The sequence below is a fragment of the Frankliniella occidentalis genome, unplaced genomic scaffold (genome assembly GCF_000697945.3).
Source record: "Frankliniella occidentalis isolate FOCC.00 unplaced genomic scaffold, Focc_3.1 Scaffold14, whole genome shotgun sequence".
Taxonomy (NCBI): Eukaryota; Metazoa; Arthropoda; class Insecta; order Thysanoptera; family Thripidae; genus Frankliniella; species Frankliniella occidentalis.
The window spans coordinates 1,738,524-1,744,810 of NW_026267144.1; the positions used below are offsets into that span (position 1 = coordinate 1,738,524).

Genomic DNA, 6,287 nt, shown 5'->3' on the forward strand with positions numbered 1-6,287 from the left:
CCCCGCCACACCCCGCTGCTCGCCACGCGAGTCACGTGCCGCTAAGTGGGCTTTATGCATCGGGACGCGGTGGTGGACCGGCTTTATGTGTATGGGTGCGACACGCGGTCGGTCCAACCGGGCCGCCCCAGCCGCGCCAGCCGCGCCACCTCCCAAAGCTCTGGCCAAAAAATAAAATTACAAGATAAAAAAACAAAAAAACAAAAACTAAAAAGTAAGTATGGAGGCAAAATTATTGGCAAGGGCGGGGTGCGACTCTTTCCGCACCCTAATGACGACCCCGTTGTTTTTCGGGAGAACCTTACGAATTAAAAGAGTTCAGGGCCGTCCGAAGAGAATGCCACATCGTTTTTAAATCTCTTTTCTTATTATTCGTTGCAGTTGTTGGTCGATTGGCGATTGGATCAAACAACAATCATCCCATAGTACTACGATACAAAGATAAACATACGGTCGTGCACACACACACACAAGCACACAGCACAACGCACACCGCACTCGCGGAGCAGCCCAGACGTCCTTGAGCGTTGGGTCACTTGCTTTCTCCCCGGTGCACTGTTGTTGCTCGTACTGTTGCACCTCTCTACGTGGTCGACCCCTCCCCGGAGCTCTCCGCGCCCCGCCCAGGTTACTAATGGCGTGCTTTGGCTGGCGTGCCCGCAGGCGTGGTCCAGCCCGTCCCGGCCGGCCGGCGCGGCGACCCATGCTCCCCCGGGCGAGGGGGGGACCAGGGGGACGGAGCAGACACATCATTACCATTCCGAACCGATCGCATCGCCTCGCATCGGAAAACGCATCGGAGATCGCCTCGCCCGGCCAGCCGAGCCACGGCCACGGCCGGCCGAGCACATTGAAATGGAGACAAGAGTCTCTTCGTAACAAAAACAAGAAAAGAAAGAAATGTAAAAGGGAAGTAAGAAGGCATGTATCCTGCGCTCCGCCCAGCGTCTCCACTGTCGAGTGTCGCAGAACGACATATCAATAATGAGACACGGGCGGCCTAATGCACGCCAGCGTTAAAGTCACTTTGGAGGGGAAAAAGAAGAAGAAAACCCCCTCTGTGAACTGTGAATGAAAAGAAAACCTGCTTCCCAACGTCGCGTAAATGTGCTTGGTTAGTTTACTCAACACAATGTTGATAAAGAGACGCCTGGACTCACCCCGCTGCGTAGAGCCTCGTCGTGGTGGGCTGGCTGGGCTGGCTCGGTGCTGCCGGCTGGACGTCAACGCTGTTGTCCTCGCCGACCTCGTGGCGCTGGTGGTGGTGGCGGCCCTGCAGGGCCGGCTGCTGCAGGTGGCCGCCGGCCTCCGGCTGGCCCTGGAGGTTCACGCCGCCGTGCTGGTGCCGGTGGTGCGCTAGGAGGTCCGTGGAGCAGGACGACGGCGCCAGCACGGCGCACAGCACGGGCAGCAGTAGCGGGAGCAGGGGCGCCGCCCGGCGACCCACCCGCGGCCCGCCGGCTGACGTCATCGCATGTTGCTCGGCGCTGCAGCAGACACAGAGGGTGGCGTCACCGTGGCACGCGGAGGAGCAGAAGCACCTCCGTGAGCACGCCTAGGCGGAGCGCGCACGCCGCGGCGCTCGGGAGCTGCTGGAAGCAGGAGGCAGACGGCGGCGGCGGCGGCGGCGGCGGCCTGGTCGCGTCGCCCGGGTCCCGCCATGTCCGCCATACACGGCATGAGCTCATGCCCCGCGCGGCGCAGCGCAGCGCACGGCAGCCGGACAAAACGACGACCAAACAATGCACGACGCTGCCGCCGCGCCGCGCCATGCCGCTCGTGGTGCAAAGGCCAACACCCTTCGCCGAACTCCCCCCGCCCGGCCCGCCTCGCTGTCGTCGCGCCGAGGAGAAATGGGACCGATTGATAGCATCTTTTCTTGAGAAAATATCGCACAACCGCTTTGATAAAAAAGTTATAAATTTTTCTTTGTTTCCCCTCCCCCCCTTCCGCTCTACATCCTCCCCCTTCTCATCCCACATTGCTGTTTTGTACATTTCGTGTTTATCGCTTCCATTATTTCAATTACGAAGACTTACACGACCGAGATTCTCTTATCTCTTCGAATGTTTACAGAACTACAACACTGTTGTGCGGGAAGTTGCGACGACGGTGGGAAGTCAATGCGTGCGGTTACTCTGATGCGTCGAGGAGAAAGCATAACGCACTACTTGTCCTGTAAAAACTGCTTCTGCTTGAAATAAAACTACCGCGTCTGTGCACAATAACTTGGGTATACTATTAACTTCCGCTCTTGCCCAACTTTTGGAATGGCCTAGAGGCGCCGCTAGTTTGTGTTTCACTCCGGCCGCCGTTGCCGCCGTTGGCTCGCCTGCTGCACTCCACACCGCCTCGCGCCTCGCGGTGACAAACCGTCGCGCCGACTGGAGCCGCCGCTGCCGCTTCCTGTTCGGAGGTTAAGTAGCGGCGGCGCGATAGGATCACGGCAGCTGCGGCAAGCTGCAGCAAGCTGCGGCAGCTGCGGGCGTCAAGCAGCTTGTCACAATGTCACATCCATCAATCGCACACATCTTGTTGGAACAACGGGGAGCTACCTGTGCACAGGCAGGCGAGGCGGGTGTTGGCGGCATAACGACAAGTCGAGACGGCAGGAGGAGGAAGAGGGGGAAGAGGGGTAAACCCTTATGGGCAGCTGCCGCACGCAGCCTGGTCTGCTAACCGCGACGTGCGAAAGCAAAACACACACACTTACTCGCACTTGCACTTGGGAGCGCGCGCGCACACTCACGCACACTCACGCACTCGAGCAGTGCCGTAGACGGGGGGGACGGCGGCGGCCGTGAGCACGCGCCCGGAGTGTTGTCACCTCGTCAGGGAAACGCCGGCAACCGCGACCACCAAGGCTTCCGAACAGTACCGAGTACGTGGTACGGTATGTACGAGGAGACATAGGCAACTGTTAATTTCCGACTATACTCAAACTCGGAATAATTACGAAAAACAATAATTTCACCTCATCTCAATTTCTGTGCAACTTCGAAACTTACTCGCTTCCCTCTGCTCATGGAAAAAAAATACCGGCAAACGTCACCTTTAAATGCTAAGAGAGCAAATATACCGAGTTAGGCCAACACTTGCCTAGGTCTCTTTGTTAAAACTGCTCTTTAGAGCAAGAGACACCGCGGAATAGACCATTTCAGTGGCGATGACAAGAAGAAGAAAAGAATCACCAAAACAGGAAACAGTTAGGCGAGGGGTGAGGAGGGACGGAGGGTGGGGGGCGATTAGAAGGCAGTGCTTTTCCGGTTTGTTGATTGTTTTCTTCTTCTTATCACCTCCCCTGAAATGGTCTATTAGCAAAGGAAGACGAAGAAAAGAGAGAGGCTATAAAACGTATCGCGAGTGACCACCGAGGGGACAAATCCGTGCTAGTGTGTGCGGGGGGGGGGCACGCGCGTCGATGGGCGTGCAGGACAACGTCGTGTCGCTTACTCGCGCAACTCAACTCACTTTGGGTTCGGTCGGATACGACGCCGATGACGCCGAGCCGCACACACAAACACATCGCACGCGACTCGTGAAAATGCCTTTTGGCCGGCTTCCTTTCTGGGATGCGACATCTCTTTTCATGCCGCGGTATCCACGCATGTAATATGGCCACACGAAATGTTTCGAGCCTCCTCACACTCTCGCGGGCATGGCGCGCCTCCTCACGCCGCACCGCTACACTGTCGCGGCTATTACCATTTTCCATACCACCACGCGAGGATTTCCTGCTATTTTCAAGCACAAGTAAAAGAGGGAACCGCGGGGCTGTATGAAAGCCCAATCTGTAGATGTAATTTTTTTTTCAATCTAAAGGGTAACCAGTTTGTGAAAAAAATTCACGCAAAATTTTTGTATTGTCCAGCAGTTGTAGCTGTTTAGATGTAAAAATTGCATCTGGTAGAGCGAGCTCACAAATAATGCATTATTCCACTGCGGGAAAAATGTCCTTTGGCATTATTTGGAGAGTACTTTCACATCATCAAGGGTGCTTTAGTGGTCATGTCCTTACCGCTCTTCCGTAGTTCCCAGCAGAACCGTGCAGCACTTGCACCCCGACGAAGGAAGTTATTGTTGGTGGCGGTGGTGAAGGACCTGCTCGAGAGGTTCGGGCCGACACGGTCCTTCCCCGGGTCGCCCGCGCGTCACACTTCACTTGGCGGTACACTCTGTCCTCGCGGTGCGACTGGAGACGAGGCTGGAGCGGCTGGAGTGGACCTGGCTGGAGTGCGCCGTGAGCTGCAGCGCCGTGTGCAGCACAGTGCGCCCGTCGCGTCCCGTCCCGCCGGCTGGACTGGACCGCAGCCTCCGCAGCCTCCGCAGCCTCCGCAGGGGGAGGAGAGGGATCGTGGCCGCCGCCCAGCCCAGCCAGCAGAGGAGGAGACGTCAAAGAGGAGGAAGTGGAGTACGGACAAGGGCGAGTGTGAATGTCTTTGTCTCTCTTCCATTCCCCCCCCCCCAAATCACTCTCTTTTTTATTATTTTCCCTCTCCTTCTTTCGCAAAAACCGCAAGAGCGCGGCAAGAAGAAGATTGTTTTATTTCTGCCAAAAGCAATCCAAGCAATCGGCTCCCTACTTTGAGGAGAGGCAGGTGGACCGTCGCTCGCTTGTCCGTACGAGCCTGATCGTCGTGTGTGTTTCAGAGAGAGAGAGAGGGGGAGAGAGAGAGAGAGAGAGAGAGAGAGAGAGAGAGAGAGAGAGAGAGAGGGGGGGGGGCGTTTACTGGTCGGGACCGAGTGAGGTGGCGAGACGATAGCGTGATTGCACGGCAGTACGGCAGTGAGCTTGGGGTCAGGTCGCCAATTACTGGACCAACAAAAACGGGGGGCGTCTCGCCGGGCCAACAAGGCACACTGCAAACAATATTTGAGCAGGCAGATTTGCACAGATTTAACTTCTACTGTTGTATGCTTACGTGCTTACGAAGTCACACTGGTAAAACAATTATTTAATGTTGCTCGTCAATTGGTGTTTGAGTTCAAGTGTGCTGTGCATTTTCTCAACACATTGTGGTGGTGTCTAACTAGGTTAAACGTCAATTAGTGTTTAAAATTTCAACACTACCGAAAAGTAAAGCAGCTGCACACCATATGGTTCCAATAGATTTGTGTGTGTACAAGTGTGCAGAATTTAAACTGTGCAAAACGTTTAAAATGTGCACACCACGCAAGTGTTCAACTTGAGTTAAACACCATGTAATATGTTTAAAATCATAACTTCCACACGTTGGTGTTTAAACTGTGAACACTTGTTTTACCAGTGCAAACTCAAACACCGGCACATTCACGGTAAAAACAATGCCTTATTTTTGAGGGAAAAAGGAAAAACTTTGAGAAACCCCCATAGTTAGCGAAAACTCCTCAGATTTTGAGGAAGTCTCCTCAAAGAATATGCGGTAATTTCCTTGGTTTTTATTCAACCGGCACGAGTGAATTTCTTAAATTTTGAATGATGTCGCATTTTCCTCACAATTTTCATTTGTGGTCCCATGGCCGCTCACCTGAGCTGGACGAGGTGAAACGTTTCGGAGTCCAGAGACATAGACCGTATCACTGATTCTTATTAGTCATAATTAGCATCATTGTTTTGCACAGGCTGCTGCAGGGATAGCAATCAGAGAGCGATATCAATAACCATCGCCCGATACTCTGGGCGCGGCAATATCCCCGCTATTCTCTCTTTTCGCCCCTCGGCTCGTCCTGTGTGTGGCGGCATGGGGGTTGTGAGTGGGAGCACACACACTGCACACACAAGTCTCTGACTCTCTCATTATCAGTCGCTCGCTCACACAAGAAAATGGTTCCATTGAATTAACGTAGAATCCCTTCGATCAACGGAAAATTAACCGATGGAAAGTATGATAGAATTTTCCCCAACTTTAAGCGAGCATTACTCTATGGGAATTTTCCCCTCAAATCAATGAAATCCCATTGAGTCAAGAAATTTATTTTACCACATTTTCTTTCGATTGAATCAACGGGACCGTTTTTTGTGTAAAATGCCCCTCGCTCGTACTCGTGTCTTTACTTGAAAAGGATATCATACCTGCTGTATCGCGACTGTTTCTTATGCTGCTTGATTCGCTCTTTGTCTCGACAACTTTACCATATTTTCCGCCAACAGAACACAAAATGCAACTCGTTCTGCGACGCCCGACCGCAGCGCCACCGGAATGAGTGGAGTGGCAGAAGGAGTTAGAGAGAGAAGAGAGAGAGAGAGAGAGAGAGAGAGAGAGAGAGAGAGAGAGAGAGAGTGAATGAGTGAGTGAGTGAGTGAGTGA

The 6,287-nt window shown here is 53.7% G+C and overlaps 1 protein-coding gene across 1 annotated transcript in view; it reads right to left on the reverse strand.

Annotated features, from left to right (window-relative positions):
- Positions 1-6,287, reverse strand: part of LOC113203445 (G-protein coupled receptor 52) — a 15,591-nt gene that overhangs the window by 6,125 nt on the left and 3,179 nt on the right. The gene's annotated exons all lie outside the window — the stretch shown is intronic.